General features: G+C 36.7%; 1 long non-coding RNA gene across 1 annotated transcript in view; it reads right to left on the reverse strand.

The window, feature by feature from the left end:
• LOC105097306 (uncharacterized) overlaps positions 1–24479 on the reverse strand; it is a 329784-nt gene that overhangs the window by 44300 nt on the left and 261005 nt on the right. The window contains exons 16-20 of the long non-coding RNA XR_010377177.1: positions 24004–24105; positions 22127–22235; positions 21187–21296; positions 16799–16930; positions 7439–7490 (exon numbers count right to left, since the gene is read on the reverse strand). This is a non-coding gene — a long non-coding RNA (uncharacterized LOC105097306). The remainder of the gene's footprint in view (positions 1–7438; positions 7491–16798; positions 16931–21186; positions 21297–22126; positions 22236–24003; positions 24106–24479) is intronic.

Raw genomic sequence — 24479 nt, forward strand, 5'->3', positions numbered from 1 at the left:
TGTTTTGGGGGAGCTGATATCCAGACTTGGTCTGTCTGTGCTGGCTTCCATATTGCTGGAAATAGTATCAGAAAAAATCAGCTTCTCTCTGCACATCTTGTCTGGTGCAAATTTTTTTTTTTTTAACAGGTGAGAGTTGAGGAATACCGCTCCTCACACAGAATGTGGCCTCTCTATGCTGTGGTGGTGGGAGACGGAAAATGAGCAGATGACACAAGGTGCCAGAAAATGGTTTTGGAAGACAACGGAATGTCTGATTCTCAAGGATTTAACCTGTCAGCACCAGATGAAAAACATAGGGGGAGAGGGTACTAAAGGAAGGTTGTAGCTAATATATTCTTATTCCATAATTCTGGAAGCTGTCATGTATCCACCCTCCACAGTGGAAGGAGTACATTCAGTGGTAACAGGATTTATATACAAGAGGAGAGAAAGAACACTGGGAGAAGAGGACCAGGACAGCATTCATCAGGAGGGCAGAGTCTTTGAGGCTTGTATGGAGGCTGAGAGCAGGATGGACTTCAGGGCAGACCACCAACATGGCACCTCTTCAATTTTACTGAAGGGGAAAGAGCGGGGAAGAAACTGGTTTTTCCCATTAGTCAACGTTGGATGTTTCTTAATTTATGTTCCATACAAAGAATTAATCACATATGATTATCTGAATCAGATGTTCTTGGAAGTCAATGAGTTGCAAATTTAGAGACTAAATCAAGACATTCGTTTCAAGAAAACAGCTCTCCTGTAGTCTCATTCAGTTTTAGGATCTCAGAGGATTTCTGCTGCCATGTTCCGGGAACTGCCAGCCCGCAAGTCTGGGACCTGGTGAGGGGCCAGTAGTTTCTCTGGGCAGCTTCCATGTGTCTTTGAAAAAAAAAGAGGCCATCAGAGGTCTGATGGAGAGTATTTTCTGCCTTTTACTCAGTGGTGTTTTCTTTTCAGTGGACACGAGGCAGTTCCTAGCTTGGCACTTCTGCTGAGAGCCCTGTACAGAAACCTGAATTCACAAGCCTCCTATTCTTAATTCATTCCTTGTCGACCAGACTCTCCAGATGACTGCTTTCTACACTGACTCTCAGTGGGGAGAACTTAAACTGGGTCTAGGGACAAATTAAGGTAAATTGGGCCAGAAGGAGGACGAGGAGGAGGAACAAAAGAAGGAACAGAAGAAAATAAGGAGGAGGATGAGGGAAAGGAGAAGTCATTAGTATTCAGCTCCCAGCTGAGAGAAAAATGTCCTCAGTATATCCTGAAGAAATCTGAAATCCCTAATCTAAACGGGGAGAGTTTAAGGCCTGCACAGAGTAGGAAGACTTCTCCACACGTAAGCAACACAGATGTAACTCCAGAGCTAACGTATTCATCCAGCAAATCTTCACTGAGCACCTAGCATGTCCCAGCACCGAGTCGGCAGAGGAGGTGCAGGAGAGAAGGTGAACCAAACTCTGCTGTCCGACGGCGTCCATTCTCCTGGGGCAAAAACGGTCAACTGATCAATATAGCAAACAGGAAACTGTGAAATGGTAATGCTTGCTAGGGGAAAATTAAAATAGGGCGATTTGATAAAATTGCTCATATTATTTTATAATTAGATTTGAAGGCCTAACAGAGGTGGAGATACTTAAGCTAAGAACATAAGAAGAAGGCACCCATTTGAAGATCAAGAGAGCAGCTGGAGTGAACCCTGAGGCAAAGGGCTCGACTGTAGGAGGGATGAACCACGGGCTAATACACCAGGGATGAAGTAGGGAGAATCAGATGGGGTGGTGGAGGAGCGTGGGGGTTCCAAGGATGGGAGGGGCCACGATTCAAGGAGACCCAGCGAAATAACAGTAACAACTGCATTGACTGGTCACGCAGTCTTTGTGCCATATAGAGGGGCCACTCTTCACTCTTTGAAATTTGCTCCCTAATCATTGATTCACTCCCATTAAAAGGAGTAGGAACTTGGAATCTAAGTGCATTTTTAATGTAATCCAAATGTAGAACATTTAAGAGTTCTTGTATATATGGTAAACAATATTAACCAGCATATTTAACTAATTAGAACATCCCAGCTCCCCAGTTTGCTGGAAAGCCGTTTGGTAGCATAAACTTATTCTGCCCATTAGCCCACTTATCCAGGTCACTACTGCTTCTCCTATTACATACAGAAAATGTAGCTTAAGAAATGCTACAGGGCACAGTGAAGGCGAGATGGTACCTTACCACATCAGAATCTGAAAATATTGCAGAGTAACTTTGAAACCACGAGAGTTTCTTTAAAAGCTAGAGCCAGTTGATGAAAGTAAACTTCTACTTGTGATGAGTCTGTATAAGGAAAAACCAAATTGCTCTACTTCCCTTCTAAACAGGAAAAACTCATTTATATAAGGAACATTCCACGGATTTTTATTTAACCACACGTATTTGACTGAGTGTGTCTGAAGTACTCCAGCACCTCTTGGTATGTCATCATTCTGAACTCATTTAGGATTCAGTGAAACATCACAGAGCATAATACATTCATTTGGTAACCATTTGGATGTCACATTTATTTCTATAGGTGTTCAATTGTAATTCTACATTTCTGGGCACTCAGGAAAAGCATTAGCCCTAATTTCTATAGTTGCTCACTGTTAGAATTCGCCCTCTGCATCTAAATCAGCATATTTGCATGTCCAATGTATTCTTAATCTGAGCTTTTGTATTTTAAAGAATCTCTTTTTCCTGATCATCACGTTTAAATGCAAATTGTTTGATACACTGCCAGTCTGCACAGTTGTGAAGAAATCTTATAAAGCAAGAGATTCCAGAGGTTAGGTAGAGCTGCCTAGCACAAGTTATATGAGCTTGTGTTATTTTTTTATTTAAAAAAAAAAGGACATTGTGCCGAAATAATAGAAGCATATTTTTGCCACATTTTCCCCCCAGTAAAACCCAACCAGGCTGTGTTAAAATATAAATACCCTATGGGAATTTGTCTTACATCTTATGGGTTTTGAGGAAGGCTATCACTCACACAGAATGTGACCTCTTTGGGTTTTAGCAAAGGATGCTGAAAACTAACACAAGAGGTCAGAACATAGTCCTGGAAGTGGGTGGATGCTTCTGAGATTTAACTGCCAGCACGAGAACAGAAAAGTGGGGGTGAAAAAGATGTGGATGGAAATGTTCCAGCTCTAAAGACAGATACGAAGACAGAGACATTAAATCTAAATTACAATTATGATCTGCTAAACTAATTCTACAGGGTCACAGTAAAATATAAACATGTGTGTATGTGATAAAGAACTTCCCATTATTCATCATGTAGCAATATTGAACAAATCACAATAATTACAACTTATTGAAAATTACAGCAATTTACATGAGCTAAACTCAAAAAATACATAAAACATATATAAATATGCATATAAATATGTGTATATTATACATAGATTAGAATGATTTATTATTGGTTAGGTAACAAGATTGTTCTTAATTATAATGTAGTTAACTAAAACTAAGATCTCAAATACACTCAAAAATAAAATCTCCAAAAGGGTACCTCTTCAAAGATGTAAGAGGAATTAAACCCCATTTTACAGAAGACGAAGTAGAGGTACATCTCTCAATTTGTAATCTAGTGAGCTGATCATAAATAAAATGAGGGCTGACTCTCCCTCCATATTTTTCTACGGGCTTTAAATCTCACTTGTCTTCAGTTCTCAAAGCCAATATATTCTTTTCAAGCTAAGAATCAATAAATCATTGCCAAATTAATTTATTCGTATTTCTCCTTGGCCTTGTGCAAGTGGAATCGTAGATGAATGAATGAATTGTAAACAAATCGACGAATACGTAACGACATCAATCCAGTTTAAGATTCTGGCAGCGTCATCAGTACCTATCCAGAAGTACCCACAGCATCCTGCGTTGACACCTGGCTATTCTTTGTGAGGTGACACCACTTTTCTTAAGTGACTTCAGCCTTACCACTGAGAAACTCTACTTCCTGAGAACACTAAAAAGGTCTTAACTAAAAAGTAACTGAAGCGGCATAGCGTCCCTCTTAAACAGCACGTCAGTCACGTAGTATAGGAAAAAAACGTGTGACAGTTTAGCATGTAAAATTATACCAGCTGAGACAAAATGTTTTTAAAAAGAAAATTCGTTTTAAGAAGAGTGGTAAAGGTGGACTTTTAAAGAATCGTGGATTCTTTTTTCTGACTACTATTCCTAGCCAAAACGTCTCTGTTTTACCATATGTTCGCAGAACTTATTTTTAATTTTTTAGACTGTAAATTCATCAAATGGCATACAGTTATCACAAGTTCACCTCATTTAATACATGCAAAAAAATTTCATTAAAAGAGTATTTTCTGTGTCAAATTTTTCAGTTAAAGATACTCGAGATTCTACAATGCAGTTTTTCATTTGGGATTTTCCTGACAAATACTATCATTCAGAAGTCCTAAGTGACAGGAGAAGAAAGATGTTTCAAGGAATTTTTCATGTGATGAGAAAAAGCTAGAATTTATTATGACATCTAAGTGCTTCTGAATAACTAATAATAAGTGAACTAGATGAGATAAAACATCCATTCTTGTCTTTCAAGAGTGAAGTCTCTTTTTGACCTTGAGATGATGGTCATACCACATTGAAATTTCTAACTTTATCAAATGGAATGCTATTGGGTTTAGCTGCTATTTAAAACCACTAAAACTCTCCTGCAGGTGACAGTGCAAAGAGCCTTCCTAGCAAACAGATTTTAACCCCTTGTCTAATGAGATTAACTGGCTTCTCTGTGGGCTGGAGAGATCCATCCAGAATGATTTCTTTTCAGAGGATATCTGCTTTCTATGACAACGCTGCAATCAACTGTGGGCTTTGGCAGCCATATAACTGCACAGCTGCAGAATATCAAATGCCTTCCTAATAACATTGACTACATTAGAGTGAACTAAATGTTTCAGAAGTACAGAAAACAGCCAGCCTAAGACTCAGAACATACAATAAATCAAAAAGTACTGTTTAGTTTCAAGACGATAACTTTTGTGTTCTCATGCGGGTTAGTCTAGAAAGCAGACTGACATCTAATTTGTACATTTTATTTATTTACTTATTAATCTATGTGTCTATTCATCTATATATTTATTCACTTATGTTGGAGGGGATATTTTGGTTTATTAATAAACACACATAACAAATTTCATCTGAAGGCTAACACTAGATTTTTTCCCTGAAGTTAATTGTGCTGTCCTCAATTTATATAGTTGATTCCAAGTCAAAAATTCACTTAGTGTTCCAGAAATTAAGATATTTCTTATTGTTTTCTGTGAACAAAAGAGTAGCCATGTCTGTGTCACCTCTAAATTGTTTAAAATTTCAGCATCTTTTTGCCATCAGAAGTGAATTCCCAACTCTTACTTTGGGAAAGTTGCTACTCTGCCCAAGCTTTTAAACGAATCAACAAGCAATAAAATTTTCTCAATTTCAGGACTTAAATGAGCCAAGATTTCATAAAAGATATATTTAGTCTCTCCCTTGAAAGTAAAAGCTATGAGAACCTTGCGAAAGTGCTCTTTTAAAATAACTGAAAGAATGGATTCTTTCCAGCAGTATTTCCTGAAGCACAAAGCATCCCTCTGAATTGGAATCAGTCATGGTAGAAACAGCCACGGTCTTACCTTCATGGAGCATATAGTCTAGTAATGCTAACAGACATCTGTTTATTTCTTAAATTACCGCGTGCCTATTATGCTTCCTGCACTGTCTGGGTGCTGAGGATTCAGCAGTAAACCAAACAGATGCCACCTTAGCTCCCAGGGGCTACAACTGCAGCTGGAAGAGGCAACAATAAACAAAGACACTCCTACGTCCGACAGGGATCAGGTCCATGAGAATAATAAGGAAGCAGAGTGAGGTGACAGTGACACACAGATGACAGTGCAGGTGAAGAAAGGGGACATCATCATCAAGGGACTGGGTAATTTTCACTGCTACCGAGTTAGACTCCAAGTTTGATGATTGACCACTGACGGCTTTTAAGCCCTATGTCTCTCACTTTTCCTCTAGTCCCTCAACTGGGCCCCCAGTTAGCAAGCCCCATGCTCTCCTTCCAGTAACACCAGGGACAAGTTCAAATCACACATTGGGAACCCTCACCTCACCCACGCCCTCTCCACAAGACAACCAAAGCCATCTGCCTCTCCCACCTCTCAAGCCATTTTCACACCAACCTGACTGCCTGCCCTGCGTTCCCAGAGCTCCTCTCCACGTGAGTAATACGTTTCTCATGCTCTCATAGTGTATGCGTGGTAGCATCAATCCTGGCGTCCAGACCATGGATCTTGCCCTCCAATTGGGCAGCAACAGAACAGCTACTCAGAGTTTACAGTGAGCTCTAGGAATTTATAACTGTTTAGTAGTTACCAGTTGGGCTTTTTAGTAGTTACCAAATACTACCATTAAGCAAAAAATACACAGAAAGATCCACAATCTCAACTGAGAACAGTTTATATGTGGTAAACTCTACCTACCTGGCTTCACATTTGTCGTGGTAATTTCTTGCAAGACCCTTAAAGTTTTTATGAAATGAGACTAAGTAAATTAACAACTATACTGGCTTCTTCAAACAAAACGTTCCTATGGAATACTTGCCCCAGTGACAGGAGATGCCCGAGAGGAGAACAAAGTTGCAAACATTTATTCCAGATGCAAAACATTTCAGACAAGGGTCTACTGGTCCTGTTTTGTTTTGCTCTCCAAAGGTTCCTCTTTTGAATTTTTAATCCTTCTGATTATATAAGAAGAAAGCCTTATGTAGGTGCTCACCTGCCTTTACCACTGCTCTATGAAGTGTACGAATCTCCCTGTTAACAGGAAGGTTCACTGTCTGTCCACTTCAAGTCCGGCATGGTGTGCAGTGGGAAGGACATTTCAGGAAGAAGATGGGGAAGAGGGTGGGAGAGACAGGGAGAGCAGGGGACCCAGATGCATGGTGGCTCCAGGAATAGGTGGCTATTAAATCCATGGGGCAGTCCTAGGGAAGGAGCAAATATTTGAAACCTTGGGTCCTGAATCTAAAAACCAAGGTTATTTCCCAAATAATATCATATTATATAAAACAAGTTGATCTCTTTATCTACAGAAGCTGCAGATTGCAGCTATTTCCAGATAAGACACATGGGGTGAGATAGTTTGCCCTGAGGTAGGCATCTCATGCATTCTTGAAAGCAAAATCAAAGTTCTAAAATAAGAAAAATAACGGGAGAGAAATGTGGCAGAGCCCCTGAGAATTTCTCCTGATCCCTCATGTGAACAGCATGAATACAAACCCGAGTGCCTATCAGCTGTCCTGACATGACCATCTTGGCACCTTTCACAACAAAATGAATATTCCCCATTATTACTTCACCTTGATCTGCCAGTTTTAGTCTGACTTAACACTTTCAGGTTTTCTCAGACATCTTACCTGTATCCAAAGTTTTCTTAACTTCAAAGCCAGCTCTCAGCATCACAGTGTCCTAAAGGGGTTTGAAAAATGAAAAGAATTATTCCCAAGCCATAGTTGTTTGATGCACAACAACTGTAAAAACAGGAATTCAGTATTAAAACTAGGTTTTTCTGTTTGGCTTCACAAGACAAGGGTGAATTTATTTGCTTTTTTCTCCATACTCAAGAGCAAAAAGTAACCCCCCAATTATATCAATTCCAAAACAGTCTTAAAGAACCAAGAGAACAAGCTTTGGATTTTGGTTTCACTGTGTCACCTGAAAGTAAGACAAATGTTCAGATTATGAGCTCAGAATTTCTGGTTTAAACCAAGACCTGCTCTTATACCACCTTGAACTCCATTCATTTGGTTCTTTTGTCCAAACAAGAAAAGAGCAGCTCAGTAAAAAACAATTAGTTTAAAATACGACATCACATCAAGGAAAAACTACATGCAACCCCCGTCCTTTATCAGACTTGTTCACATAACTGGAAGTACAAGGCAGTTAAACTCTAAATTGGGATGTTGACATCATCACGAGGCATTATCTCCCCCAGAGTGAAACTGCTAAGATGCTTTTGTCTTATTGTCACATTTTTAACTCAAAATCCTGATGGAAGCTGTTATTTTTCATAGTGCCTTTTTCACTGAAATGTTATGGTGACTTCCCAAGAAATAATTACAACATTGTGTTAAAACTTTCATCTGTCACTGTTATTTTGACCTCAAGAAGTAGTCTACATTTATTTCCTTTCCTTGTTTCATAGAAATATTATTCTCAACATTGTGTAGTCAATTCCTAGACTATGTAATCTCTCAAGAAATTCTTAATGTTGGAGAAATAAAAATTTGAATGAGAAAATTAAAGTAGGCAAGAAAATTCAGAGCTAAGAGTGGAAGTTAACCTCGTGGTAGTTTTGAGTGGAGCTGTCTAGTCTTTTGGATTTCATCTCCAACTGAGCACCTGCATCATCAATAAATACAGACTAAGTTATCATGAAATTAGTCATACCTGTGAAATGATGCACATAAATGTGTCTATAAAACTATGAACATAAATATGTTATCTTAATAATTGTTGCTATGACTTCTACCACTTCTACTATTTCAAACTCTATCAAGTATCTAATAATGTATACATCAGATGAGCTTTGGTCTGTTTTATAAGGCTATCAAATATGACTCTGAACAGAGTCTTCCCAAGAGTAAGTTCCCACAGTATTTACCCAACACAAACACACCGGCACTGAGGGTTTCCATTTGATTTTTAATAATCATCTCATACAATTCTTATACATATTAAATTATGATAACCACATAAAAGGTTATCACAGAGGAGACGCACAAAAGGAAGGTGTGGCAACAGAACACTAATATATGAATTACCATCTCTTTCCAAGCAGAATTCATTGCTGAGAGTAGTAATCAATTAATGATGTACAGAAAACTCGGTTAATGGGACTTTATGTCAATAAAGGTTCAAGGACTAGATTCTGCTCCCTATTGTCCCTTAGTGTGCTGAATTCCCACACGGTTCCTTTACTTCACATTTCCCTAGAATGCATTCTAAGAATAAAGTGAGATCATTAGATAAAACGGTGAGGCTTGTTAAATAACTTAACATTTTGAGACACTGTTGTTCTCGAGAAGATCAGGTGCTGCTACTGAGGCGACTGACTAAGCAGAGCGCTGCACTGTGTGGCCATGAACTGCAAGAATATTAAGATCAAGAGGTTTTTCTTATAATGCCAAAAATCTTCCAAATGGAAATTTGGAATAATATTTTTAAAATTCTCCCTCTTTCCTTAAGCTAAAGAATCAGAACAACAACAACAGCAAATCTGGGTTTGGAAGAAAATGAATTCTCACTAGCAGTTTATTAATGCAAGACTTTGTCACAGTGTGTAGGCACAGAACCCCCAAGATCAAAAGTAGTTGTCTTTCCCAGACGGCCAACAACACACAGAACAAGATGCTCAGCACCACTAATGATCAGAGAAATGCAAATCGAAACCACAATGAGGTATCACCACACACCAGCCAGAATGGCCATCATCAAAGAGAACACAAACAACAAATGCTGACCAGGACGTGGAGAAAAGGGAACTCTTGTACACAGTTAGCGGGAATGTCAGTTGGTGCAGCCACTGTGGAAAACAGTATGGAGATTTCTCAAAAAAACTAAAAATAGAACTATAAGCTCCAGCAATTCCTTTTCTGAATTATACTTCTGAAAAAAACAAGACCACTAATTTGAAAAGATATCTGCACCCAATGTTCATAGCAGCATTGTTTACAATTGCCAAGGTGTGGAAGCAACCTAAGTGTCCATCAACACATGAATGGATACAAAGATCTGGTATATACACACACACACACACACATATATATATACATACATTCACACACACACACACACACACACACACACACACACACACACACACAATGGAATGCTTCCCAGCCATAAAAAAAGACTAAAATTTTGCCATTTGCAGTAACATGGATGGACTTGGAGGGCATTATGCTAAGTGAAATAGATCAGACAGAGAAAGACAAATACTGTATGATACCACTTACATGTGGAATCTAATAAATACAACAAAAGAGTGAATACAACAAAAAAAGACTCACGGATATAGAGAACTAGTGGTTACCAGTGGGGAGAGGGAAGGAAGGAGGGGCAATATAGGCATACGTGATTTTAAAAAAGGGTTATTATGGGATTATATGGAATCATGTATGTGAAACTTTTGAAAACTGTAAAGTACCACAGGATTTAAAGAATTTTTCATTCAATTAAAAAAAGTGGTTGTCTTTCAAGCATGATTACTTTCAGCATTCAACATATATTAAACATTATTTAAAATTAATTTTGGAAATTAAAGTAGAATGATAGTAGCCCAACTCATCGTATCTCTCATTCTAATACCTATGTCACTCTCAAGAGATTATAATACTACTATGTCCTTTAGCATTTCAGAGTGTGAACCGCATATCGACAGAAAAATGTGCCACCTATAAATGTATCTAACAAGTCAGTCTTCCATCTTCAGACACACCAAAATTTTGCATGCTTGTATATACAAAAAGAAATGGGATATTTCTAACGAAATATCTATCTACCCACTCTTAAGTTTTATTTTTCATTCTGCCCTGCAAACAGACACACACACACACACACACACACCACATACATACACATCTCTCCATAAATAAACACAAATTACGATGTCAGGAAAAGCAACATTTTTTAATGAAAAATTGGTATTGTTGTTAATACCAAAACATTTTCCCAGACCTTTAAGAATTCCTCCAGGACAATTTTGACAGAGATTTAATCTTAATGACATAAACAAAGTTGTTGCTCAATAATTCACTTGGTAAAACCAGAGGGAAAGACAAAGCAATTGCACAACACTAAATCACTCCTTGGATCGTAAGCACTACTCACAGTAAACAGCCTGGTCATTCTTCACAAGTGCGTAGTTTCCTTGGAGAGATACTAATTTTAATTTTACTCTCCAGGCTATGCTTTTGTTATAAATCTGCAGGTTTCCTGGAAAGACACACATTTTAATTGTCGATATGTGGAGAAAAAATTCTACGTATTTACTCATCTTCATAAAGACTTGTAAAACCTTTTACAATATAGGCTCTGTTAATTCAAAATTTATGGTAACCTAGATAATGAATTGAAGTTTATCCTTAATCTAGGAAGAAAAAAATACCGAATAAATGAATTCTTAGCCAAACTGATGGATTCAAATTTTTGCTTTCACAACAAATTTGATATGTCATCAAGCTTTTTAAATATAAATGGTACATTTTATCTTGTAAAATTCCAGTTTTCTCTTTGGATTCCTTTAAACCTCTCAGACTGATACCATCTAGATGACCAATTTGTCTGTTTTGATTTTGTTAGACTGGCTTAAAAACTTCTTGTGAACTGACCACACTGATCCAATTCAAGAAATAATTTTGAATAGAGGCTTTATCTGCTCTCCATAGCAAATACAGATCTAGTCCAGGCCATTGTGGATATAGGTCTGTTCCTTCTTCTAGAATGTTAACTTTATTCTCATTTCTAATTCCAGTTTTATGTCAGTTATTATCATAATGAAAACTCCTTCTTTCATCTCAAGATTTCTGAAGAAAAGAATAATAAAACCAGGTTTAACTATTATTCTTGCACAAAAAGACCATTTCAAAGTCTATAACAGTGCAACGGCTGGGATGACTTTAAACTAGTATACAGTCATCCCCCAATTGTGTTTAATTTAAAATTCCACTGCTTTGTTAGATGAAAATGTTCCTTCCAATCTTCTTTAGAGCTTCAGATTTTTTCATCTCAGCCTCTGTAATTAGTGACTCTAAGCCAGTAAGTTTACCCTGTGGTTGTCAGCCCCTCCCCTGCTGCTCACTTCAGCCCACAGTGTGAAAGCAACTCATTACAACTGGATTCTCAGATGTGCAACTGAATTTGACAAGCACTCTTTGGAGGTTTATTGAATAAGAACGTGAGCTACAGGTATCAGTGACACCTGTTGCAAGGTGATATTCTAACCGCCTTTCATAAAGTCAGTTGCCGCTGACTTCAAGAAAAATCCTGTGCAAGTAAGAAAAAGCACAATTTGTCACTGGATTCCTAATGCATTTCTAATGGTGTACAGGAAAACTCAAGCTTCTCACTGAACCTGGGAGTTCCAGCTCCAGTGATGAAACATTCTTTTTGTTTTTGCTATTAAAATAATGTCCATTTCGGTATATTATTCCAAATGGATCTTATGTCCATGCACATTGCCACAAGAATGTCATGTCAAAAGCATAGTTATGAAAGATAAAAACCATCAGACAGTTATGCCAAGTGTTGAGAAAGTCAGAAGTTCAGAAAAAATGATAGAGCAATTTACTTTCAGACTATGTTAGAACAACAAGGAAATTAGAGATTTTCTATTAATTGAAGTATAGTCAGTTACAATGTGTCAGTTTCTGGTGTACAGCATAAGGTCCCAGTCATGCATATATATATTTGTTCTCATATTCTTTTTCATTAAAGGTTATTAAAGATATTGAATATAGTTCCCTGTGCTATACAGAAGAAATTTGTTTTTATCTATTTTTATATATAGTGGTGAACATTTGCAAATCTCAAACTCCCAAATTTATCCCCTCCCACCCCCTTTCCCCTGGTAACCATAAGATTGTTTACTATGTCCGCAAATATGTTCCTGTTTTGTAGATGAGTTCATTAACGTCCTTTTTTTTAGGTTCCACATATGATATTTTTCTCTCTGTTTCTGGCTTAATTCACTTAAAATCATCATTCTAAGTTAAATTAGAGACCTTTTGACACCATGTTTTCATTGTCTTCATTTTGCCAAAGAGAAACACAGATTCAAGGAAGAAAATGAGAGCCCAGGTTCAAAGAACTAGTTAGTGACAGACCCGAGAATAAAAACCAAGTCGTCTTATTTTCATTCTGATTTTTTCAATCTCATATCAGTGAATTTCCAGGAAAACAAATATATAAACTTTCATAATTTCCATTTTTCCTACCATAAATCCCAAGATATACAAATACAGAGTTGCTTCTCCAGATCACTATTTTTATCAACCCAGCAACCATTAAACTAAACGCATTTTCCTCCAATCTCTTTCCTGCCCTGCAGTTGAACCCATCTTCTTCAAGAATGGCTCCTGGGAAGAGAATCATTAAGCAGGATGCCTGCAATGCGCACTCTCCCTTGTTGCAGGAGGAGGGAAATGGGGAAGATACCCTGAAAATAAGAAGCTAATCCAGCCAAATCTTGCAAACATGTGGATGATAGTTCTCCTGATACACACACTAGTGATGCTCTCTCCCAAGAGAGCCTTCATCTAGGAAAACATTTTAGCAGAATACACTTGATTTGTCAATGATTGTTTGCACTAAGCAAACCTGGAATCTACAAATTTATAACACATGGCTTCCTGGAAAATGTCACATAAGCTACACAACCATCTGGAAATAAGATGATAGTATCATAGCAAAATGGTCCTCTTTTGTATCATTTATGTAGACACAAATATCACTCAGAGGCCCATGTAGTAACCTGAGCCAGAGCACAGCCTTACTGGCAAGAAGTAATCTGAGTACCTGCACGGAAGGTCCTGGATCTCTCCCTGTTCTACCTGTGCCTCATGATTATATGTCTCCTTGAACTCGGGTACGATTTCCCACGTGAGTGAGCCTGATTGGACAATCCAGTCTTTGTGTTGTCTCTACCCATCACCAGTTCTCTCTCACTGGTATAATCCCCATGTGCTGAGTCACCCAACAACCCACATCCTACTGGGATGTTGATATTTTTTAATAAGATAATAAATTTCATTGAACGCTTTTCTCTTTAAAGCACCTGACTCTTAACAATAGTAGGTATATTTCTGACTATTGTATGCTTGATGCAGTGGACATAAAAAAGACCCTCACTGATGTTTGAATGGTGAGAAGAGTAAAGAGAATGAATATCAAAAACATATAATCCAATGTTAAAAGATAAAATAGAGCTTTTATTCCAGATGATTACTGTGACAGTATCACTACATCACCTTTAAAGTACACCAGTCACACTTTTACTACCTTATCTTCCTGAGATATTAAACTAAAGAAGTACTTAACTGTTTTGCTAGATGCCAAATAATCATTAATATAATTCTTGTTAATCATATTGCGAATAGGTTGATAAATTCCTATGTCATCATATATTTTCAACTATTGTTTAAAAACAAACATGGACTATGAGCGATCTCTGTGATCTTACCCAGGACATGTACAAAAAGACTGAGTGAAATATTTAATTACAAAAATCAAATTGTGAGAATTAGATTTGTTGAATTCTTATGAAAGAGTTTCTATACAAGTCTATCAGACGTGATCTGACTGTCAGAAAAGTCATACACAGATATATTGCTAAATATGACATAAAATGATTGACCATTTTATAAACAAAGTATCATAATCAATGATCAAAACCCAACAAATATGAGTCCAAAGTTTACATAAAATGAAATTTAATACAGAAGCCCCAAAGTAATGTATACAAATTAGCTATTTGCCTTATGATATGAATACTATTTCAACTTTAATTAAAACTAACTATAAGTGAATAAAAGATGTTATTATAGAAGAAAAAAGAAACATTCTGGGTTTCCCATATGAATCTACCATTATAGACCAAATTGTATGACATATACTAGAGACTTTTAATTATTTCCTATTAAAATGAAGTATATTTCATTTGGTAACTATTAAGTAGTTTATTTTTCATGTTTATGTTTGGTATTTTTTCTTGACAATGATGTAAAAGAGCTGAAAAAATATGAACTTGGAAAAGGAGAAAAAGTAAAAGACCTTAAAAAAGAAAGTTTAAAACTCTTTCAGGCCATTTCTTTTAAAGTAAAAATGAATGAAAATAGTTATAATATTTCCCAGTATCATAAATTTTTCCAATTTAAAAATTAGAATTCCTATGAGGTTCTGCAAGTGTGTTAGTCCTTATGAGGAACTGGGACTGTTTTATTACTAGAAGAAAATACCAGAATATAAAACTTTAAAATCCAGAGATTTCTACAGGATCTGAATCATATTATGATAGTGTTTCTTAAGGCAATGTATTTTAATAAATAGAAGTGACAGTGTGGCTCTAGGGCAAATCTATACATTCAAATAAAAAGAACAGTGATGCTTTTCTCTTACAGAACACTTTTTGTACCAATAATATATTATTATATGGTGCCAAGTGGATCTTAGATAATACATGTTATGTAACTCAGAACTAAATGTAATAAAATCAGACCAGCACCTGTTTAAATTTACATTATTTTGTGTCTATTATAGAACACAAAATTTTTCAAGCAACATTTAGGTTAACATGCTTCACTAGGTAGAAGCTGTTCTACTTTTAAGGCAGAGCTGCCCAGGAGAAACCAACCTTCCCATGCAAACTAATAAACCAGAAGTGTGCGTTACTAAATGGGATTTTGTGGAAGCATATCACACAGTGAAGTCTACAATTTGGAATAAATTTAGCATATTTTTATCCATCATAATATGGTATATATTAGACTATGGGCTCTTTTATACACGTTTTTTCTACCACAAGTCTTTTATATGGTATGTATGACTATAAATAACTCAAAACTTTCTACTCTTTGATACACTTGAATATATGGGCCAAGTGTGGCATCCTCAGGGTGTAGAACAGAAAACTTACCTTATAGTTATCAGTACAGAAAAAAAAAGGAAATGAAAAATAAAAAAGAAAACACTTCTGGAAATTAAAAATAAAAGTGATTTCTGGATAAAGTAGTGTCAATCCCAAAACAATAATTTATTTTTCAACCTGTGGACATCCTTAGATTGAAAAGTCTTCTGTGTATTTGTCAGCAAATAAGGTTCATACATGGACTGATCTTTGTCAACTCAGTGTAGAAAATCAAAATACAGAGGCAAACTATTTTGAATTAAGTATTTAGACCATATGTATACAATGCCTAATGGTTTATAACTTTTCTAATAAAAATGAGAACATCATTTTACACATCCTTATTTGATGAATTTTAATTATTATTCTAAATTAAAATTCAGCTTTACTGAATTTATGAGTTTGGTTCAATGGTTTTCAATCTAGAACCCTGGACTCCAGGGTTCACACCAAAATAGACTCCAAAAAAACAATAATGATGCTAATGATTATATAGATAAAATAAGAAGACAACACATTTACTGTGTGCCTACTGTATTCCAGAAACTGTTCCATATAACTGGTTGAGTTAAATTTGAACCCAAGCAACGGAGATATTTTAATCACTATGCATATCACCTCTCAAGATAGTCATGGGAAGTCTGTGAGCTTTCTGAATTCCAGACTGTCTTTTAGACATTGCACATTTCTCTATTTTGGACGAACTAAATAAAACACTGTTTCTTTGACTTTGGTCAAAATTACGTCAATGCAGAGTGGTAACGCTAACTAATTACAAAGTATGATCTGGAGTCTGTAGACATACTGAGAATTAAGGAAGATCATGACTTACCATCATCAACCACTGGGTAGGAAAGTTAAAACAAGAAAACATGGCTTTTTTGGTTTCTTTCCAGTATGTTCCTGAACCTCCATCTACTTTCTTTAATGTAATAGTACAGCAAAATCTTCACACAATGTTTTATGTTTTTCACTGTACTTTCTAACCCGAGCACATTTAAAATATCTGGAGCTAATGCTTTAAAGACTTGCAAACTTTTTAAAGTGGCTTCTAGGCTCAAAAAAGAAAAAAATGAAACAAGGTAAAACCTACTTTTTATCCAGTCAGCACATCCTTTGGTAGCATATTCTGTTTCCTCCATCTAATGTTAAGGTGCCCAGCTGCCATGGTGGATAACAACCTGATAAGGTTTCATTGCAAAACTCAGTCACAGGGTAGGTCAATCTGAAAAAAAGTAATGTTCACATAAATCCGACCTGGATCAAAATTTTTATTGCAGACATGAAAGTAAGCTAGGGTTGGGGTAGAAATGAAAGAGCTATAGAAGTGTAGCACATTCATAATCTTTCATTTCTGCCCTGGAGAGGCTGGAAACGTTGAAGCCAGGAAATAGACTATGATCAAACAGCCCTGCTTGTATGTGACTAAATTGATAAAAGCCGTGAAAACCTAAATCTAAATTATAAAGCACATTTATGAAGTTCTATCAAGCTGAATGGTTATCTTTAGGTGTTTTAAACAGAAATTCTGAACACTGAATAATGGACCAATAAATGCTTTAATAAAGGAATGAATATATGGTTCTACCAACCCAACTTTATCCAAGACTGGCAACCTATTCTGAGTGATTTGTGGAAGAAGAAAAGGGTGCTATACTATTCACAGAAGAAATCCTATGCATTTTGAATATTGAGGAGTTATTTTAAAGTGTGAATAGAAATACAATATGTATTATTTGTTTGCTGTAGTGAAATGTCACAACATCCCACAAAGTATCCTCTAGCTACGACCAGTAAAACAAAAAATGTAAGATGATCATAGATTTGATATGCAAGCCATTTAGTTAATTTTAACCTGTCATTTGATAGATTAAAAAATTGGAGACATAAATTCAAAACTGAATGGCCAATTAGAAAAAGATTATACAGTACAGGAAAACACCCCATAGTTCAGATTCTGAGAAGTGGGAAGTTCTATCACAGAGATAAGGACAGAACGAGGTAAGAATACAATCTCCTAATTTCACACACTTAAAATTGCATGTCTTGTATTGTTTGAAGACTGGACATGCTGGAAATACATATATAAAAACAGTCTTAAATTATAGGTGTTGGCTGGCAAAGTCATGCAAATATTATACACCCATTCCTCAACACTCCCCTAAATTATCTATAATATGAAGGGAAACACTTTCATGTGTACTTATCAAGACAACAGATCATAACATTTTTAACTGTATGTTTTTGATATGAATAAACAAATCAATTGGTAAATGTATATGTTTTCTCTAATTGTCCGTTCTGACATAAAAAGTTAAAATTAATTATCACCCCCTAAATATGTCTTTTCACAACAATCTACTATGAACGTTAAGGATTGCACATCTGCTGTCCCTAAAGACAAAACAACACGAGTATTCCTTGAATCAAGACATAAAGGGAGTGAGGTGAGGGTGTCCATAAGTGCTGAGGAGATGACTATCACAGCTGCTGGAGAAGTAGGTGGTCTTTAACATAACTCCTGTTTTGTTTTGTGTTTTTTGCCTTTTATTTGAGCTGTATTCCCAGCAATAACAACAAAATAAGTAGCAAAAAAAATATTCTCTATGTTGGAAAAAATAGATTTAATCTCATTATAGATCCCAAAGTTTCCAGGGACTGAAATATAGGAGAATAGGCTTGAGCAGTGCCGCCCCTAGTGTCCTCCTGCTCCAGTGCTGGACTGAAAAACCAAGCCCAGTCCTTATCGTGAGATAAGGAGCTTGCAACGGAATATAAGCCAACTACAGTCCCCCAGCAATAGTCAGTTCAACTTCCTTATCTTCATAACAAGACTTCCTCAGTGAGAAAGCACTGTGTAGATTTACATTCCAGTAGAAGCTGTTTATCTCCTTCTAGAATAGTAATAACTATGAATAGCATTGAACCAGAAGCAGAAGTCAGCAAATGAAGGCATGTGAGCCAAATCTGATCCACTACCTTTTTTGTAAATAAAGTTTTATTGAAACACAATCATGACCATTTTTTTTCTTAGTCTGTGACTGCTTTTGCACAACCAGCACTACAAAGACATCGCTGAGTGCTCACAGCAGAGACCAGCTGGTCCACAAAGTCTAAAATATTTAACATCCGGCCCTTTAAAGAAAATGTTTGCTGACCTCTGAGCTGCAGGACAAATACTATCTTGAAAGACCTTCAAAAGGGAAGTTGAAAACCAAAACTAATAATTAAAATAGAGACATGAATAATAAAAACCTCTAAGTGTGCATGTGAAGGCACACATATTTATTGTGTGCTATTCTGTAGGAAATGGCATGGCCCTCACGAATGCCAACAGTGTAGGCCAAACGACAATTTGAGAAGAACTACATGTTCTAACCAGACTTTCTGACTTGGATATCAAGAGTAATTAAGTATTCCTGGGGAAATCATAATGACTGTTCAGGCTTTAACCTGAACAGCAGTCAATCTGGAATGTTATCAACAATAGAGAATTTCTATTCCCTGTTCTGAGAGCGATGAATGAAATCTACACCCAGAAGATAGTTTTACTCCTTTTTAGAAAGGCAGAGTATCTTTCAACAATAACCTTGAGGGATCTTTAAAAAAGTAAAAAAATAAGGTTATACCCTACATATACAAAACTGTATTTGAGAAGAGGTAAATTTACAAAGACATAAATGAAAGTGAATAAACCAAATAAACCTCTTCTCCATTAATTTGAAATGTTTCCTTTAAATTAAGAGACATTTTTACTTTTTTTAAGCCATATTCAAATATGTGATTCTTTCTGTGCTTTACCTAAAAGAAAGAGGATTCCTAGAAAGAAGTTATTAAAAAATTATACTTAATTAAACAAATAATTATTTATGTTCATAAATATCTATCTATATCTATATAAATATACATATATGTATGTAGGAAAATAGAAAGAAAAACAAAAAATCTTCAAATCTTGATTAGTCAAGATAAATGGAAATGAAATTTTGACATGATTTGTCACATGCAGAATAGGTGACTATGTTAAGTAAGCACAGGTTTACATATAACATCTTCTGAATGTTTAAATATCCTAAATAATTTGATTATATTTATACATGAGACATTTACAACATGTAGGCCAAAACAATTATAGCAAGATGAGAGGATTCAAGATTAATATACCAAAGCTCAACATTTTCTTCTAAAACAGCAATGAAAAAAATAGAATTTGAAATTAAAAGTACAATATATATTAGAATAAAAAAAATTGAATACCTAGGTATACATATGACAAAATATATACAAGACCTATATGAGGAAAAGTACAAAATTCTGATGAAACAAATCAAAGAACTAACTAAATAAAAAGATATTCCATGTTTATGGGTAGCAAGACTAAATAGTGTCAAGATGTCAGGTCTTCTCAACCTGATCTATAGGTTCAACACAATCCCAGTCAAAATCCATGCAACTTATTTTGTGGACATTGACAAACTGATTCTAAAATTTATATAGAAAGGCAAAAGGCCCAAAATAGTCAATACAACATTGGAGGAGAAAAACAAAGTTGGAAGACTGACACTACCCGACTTTCAGAGTTACGATAAAGCCGCAGTAGTCAAGACAGTGTGGTATTGACAAAGGAAGACAGATAGATCCAGAGGACAGAACGGAAAGCCCAGAAACAGACCCATACATACAGTCAGCTGTTATTTGACGAAGGGGCAAAGGAAATACAATGGAGCAAAGACAGTCTATTCAACAAATGATGCTGGAAAAACTAGACATCCACATGCAAAAAAATAAATCTAGACACAGACTTTACACCCATCACAAAAGAACCCTTAAAGTGAATCACAGACTTAAGTGTAAAATACAAAATTATAAAATTCTAGTAGATAACATAGGAGAAAATCTAGATGATACTGTATTTGGCAATGACTTTTAGATACAACACCAAAAACACAATTTATAAAGGAAATAATTGATGAGTTGGACTTGGTTAAAATCCAAATTTTCCATGCTGCATGAGATTTTTGTCAAAAGAATGAAAAGACAAGCCACAGAGTGGGGAAAATACTTGCAAAAGACATAATTGATAAAGAATTATTATCTAAAATATTTTTTTAAAAACCAGTAAAACTCAACAAGAAAACAAACAACCTGCTTACAAAATGGGCCAAAGGCTTCAACAGACACCTCACAAAAGAAGACACACAGATGGCAAATAAGCATATGAAAAGATGCTTCGCTTCATATGTCATCAAGGAAATGCAAACTGAAACAATGCGATGCCACTACACACCCATTAAATCAGCCCGGATCCAGAACACTGACAACACCGAAGGCTGATGAGGATGTGGAGCAGCAGGAACGCTCATTCATTTCTGGTGGGGATGCAAAATGGTACAGACACTTTGGAAGGCAGTTCGCCATCTTCTTACAAAACTAAACACATTCTTGTCATAGGATCCAGCAATAACATTGCTTGGCACTTACCCACAGGAGTTCAAAACTTACGTCCCCTGCACATGGATGTTTATGACATCTTGGTTTGTAACTACCAAAACGTAGAAGCCAGGAAGTCCTTTGGTAGGTGAATGGATAAACTGTGATATAACCAGCAAATGTAATATTATTCGGCACTAGAAATAAATGAGTTAATGAAGCTATGCAAAGGCAAGGAAACTTAAATGACTAATACTAAATGAAAGAAGTATGATTTCAGCCATAAGATGTTCTAGGAAAGGCAAAATTATGAAGACCTTGAAAAGATAAGTAGTTGCCAGGGATTGGAGGGAAAGACATTAATGCATAGAGAACAGAGGATTTTTAGGGCAGTGAAACTATGCTGTATGATACTGGAATGATGTATTCATGTCATTAAACATTTGCCCCAACCCACAGAATGTACAACCCCAGGCGTGAACTCTAATGTACACTATGGACTTTGGGTGATAATAATATGCCAATTTAAGTCCATAGATTCAACAAGTGTGCCACTCTGATGGGGGAGATTGGTGATAGGAAGGGGATGTATATGTGAACACAGGAGATCTAGGGAAAAATCTCTGCACCTTCTTTTCAATTTTGCTGTGAACTTAAACTACTGCAAAAATAAAGTCTACTAAAAACATGCAGTCCATGAGAAACCTCTAGTTAATGTTATGAAATGAAGATGCACTGACAGGCTCAAGACCTTTTCTTCCAGATCACTGAAGTGTCCAGAGGATGGTATGACCCAGTCATCAATAATTAAAAAGAAAACTGTTCTATTTTGTTTTACAGATTACTCTCAGGCATGAGGGGTGATCAGCCTACTGTTAGGAAAGATCATTTTGCACTCACACAAGGTGGGGTCAAAGGACAAGAAGCGTCCCCCGCACCCCCTCCGCGGAACCCCAGGGTGATGCAAATACCGCCACGTGCGCTGCCTCACCTCTGACCGTGGTCTTTCCCCGATGGTTGGACAAGGAAATACGATGAATATAAACAAGGCCCGCCTTGCAGAGGAAGCTGGATAAAAGTCAGCCTGTACCCAGAGGGATCTGGAGGGTAGAAGGTATGAAATTAACATGGAAGGGATCTGTGATATATTCTGGGGAAAAAATAATAATTTGCAAAAATAGTGGAATAGAGTGAGTATATCTTATACACACTTACTCTCTCACATCTGGAAAGATATAACCAAAAATATTAACAGTTACTGTTTTCATGGAAATGAAAGTAGGGGGACAATAGAGACTGTCACAGTTCGTTTTCCATCCTTCAGTGTTGTTGGAAATACATTTTTTACAAACACTCCTTCTGTAATTTAACAACAAACTAAAACATGAGGAAGGCTTAGAATCGTGTATTACCATTGAGGCAAAAAAGAGAGGTCTGTTCACAGGTTTTTAATATGCTCTGGCCTTTAAGACCTGGTCATAACCTCGAACAATTTCTTTTACCTAACTGTCAGGGAGACCACTGGGGATTGGAAAGACAGAAAAGTTACTGGTCTAAGTACAAGCAGTAATTAATCCATGATTTCATTAAGAATGTTTTCTTACCAAGACGAATAATCTTTGATAGCATGGCTCGAAGGGGGAATTAATGATATTTTATATGTCAAGAATTCTTAAGAGAATGAAGAAAATCAATATTTAAAATATTTATGTAGCAAATATACATTTATCTTCATTTTTCATTTTTGTCTGTGAGTTTGTCTCTGAGCATGCATGGGTGGTTTTAGGGATTTCTCTGTAAACTAGTGAGTTGCTGATTCTCATGTGAAAAACAGGAGAAATCCACACAGGAGAAACCCACACATCAAAGAACAGCCTTGGCCTGACCTGTCCCCAGCAAAGCCTCTGGCACTGGGAGGGAGAGGGATTTAACCCTCAGCCTGCCAGAGGTGACTCAGAGTCTCAGCATGGTTAAAATCTCTGCCGAGTTCCTCGGATTGATTACTGATCATCAGGTGGTATTTAGAAAATATGCTACATCCATAACTTGTAAACTGGTTTGTAAAAATAGTGGTTGAGCCATGTGCTTGGGGACCTGGGGACCTAGTGCACACAGACCCTGGGCAGGGAGAGCAACGCATCAAGGATGCCAGTGATATGCGAACCTGAGTACGTAATCCAAAAAGGTGTTTGGCTTGGCCAGACTCAGACAGGCTTTTATCCAACCAAATATGACTTTCTTTCCCTATGGCATGCAATGGATATATAATCGAATCCTCCATCCTCGCTCACTAGTTAAACATAACTGAGACAATAAGAAGTCGTGGGGAATTTTTCAAAAATTAAGAGAAGTTCCTGACTTCCAGGAAAAATGATAACAAAAATAATATTTAAAATGTATGTCGGAATTGAACGAGCACCAAGGCTGGCACGAGCGCAGCACTGCCGGGGCTCGGACGGGAGACAGGCAGTGGCGGCCAAGCAGGCTGTGCCTAGACTTGGGGTCAGAGGTTCTTCCTTGCAGCCCTGCCCTTGCGAAGTGCGCAACTCTCAACCTCAGTTACCTGCCAAAAATATACTATTACCTGTTTCAAAAGATTGTTTTAGGAATTAAAGAATATAATAAATATGTAAAGGACTTGTGAACTATGTTTTAAAAATCCTACAAATGTAAAAGCATTATCAAAGACTAGGAAACTCAAGAAATATTTAATTAGAAGAGACAGCATTTGAGCTCCACGAAAGGGCAGGGGCAGCAGAGGGTAGGAAGAGAATGGCCTTCCAGGGAAGGGAGGGAGGGTGAGTGAGCCACGGGAAAGATGAACGGTCAGGGATGCTTGGAGAATAGAAGATCTCCCCATAAACTCACCATAAAGCATGTAAAGTAGAGAGTTCCACGTGAGGCTGTAGGTGAAGACAATAAAGGATGCCCAGAATGCCAGACTCAGGCGCTGAGACCTTGTTTCCTAGACTATAAGGAAACACTGAAAGTTTTAAGGTTATTTATTGCATGATCAGAGACACCTTAGTGAAACACTAACAGTTTGTGGGCTGGAGGAGTGAGGAACACCTGGGGATGACACGCTCTCTTCATAAATTACTGAAACAGCTCAGGTTTAAAAAAAAATGGTGAAAATGCAATGCACTTTCAGTCTAGCAATTCCATTCCTAGGATCTGTGACACACGGATACTGGTGTACTTACACGTAAGTATGAAGAAGAAATTGTCCGACTGTTGAATAATAGTGATAGTATTTAAAAATGGAAAACTACCTAAATGTTATCCAGGAAATAATAAATGACAATATATCCATACTATGCAATGCTATGCAGTAATTAAAAGAC

Source organism: Camelus dromedarius, chromosome 21 (genome assembly GCF_036321535.1).
Source record: "Camelus dromedarius isolate mCamDro1 chromosome 21, mCamDro1.pat, whole genome shotgun sequence".
NCBI lineage: Eukaryota > Metazoa > Chordata > Mammalia > Artiodactyla > Camelidae > Camelus > Camelus dromedarius.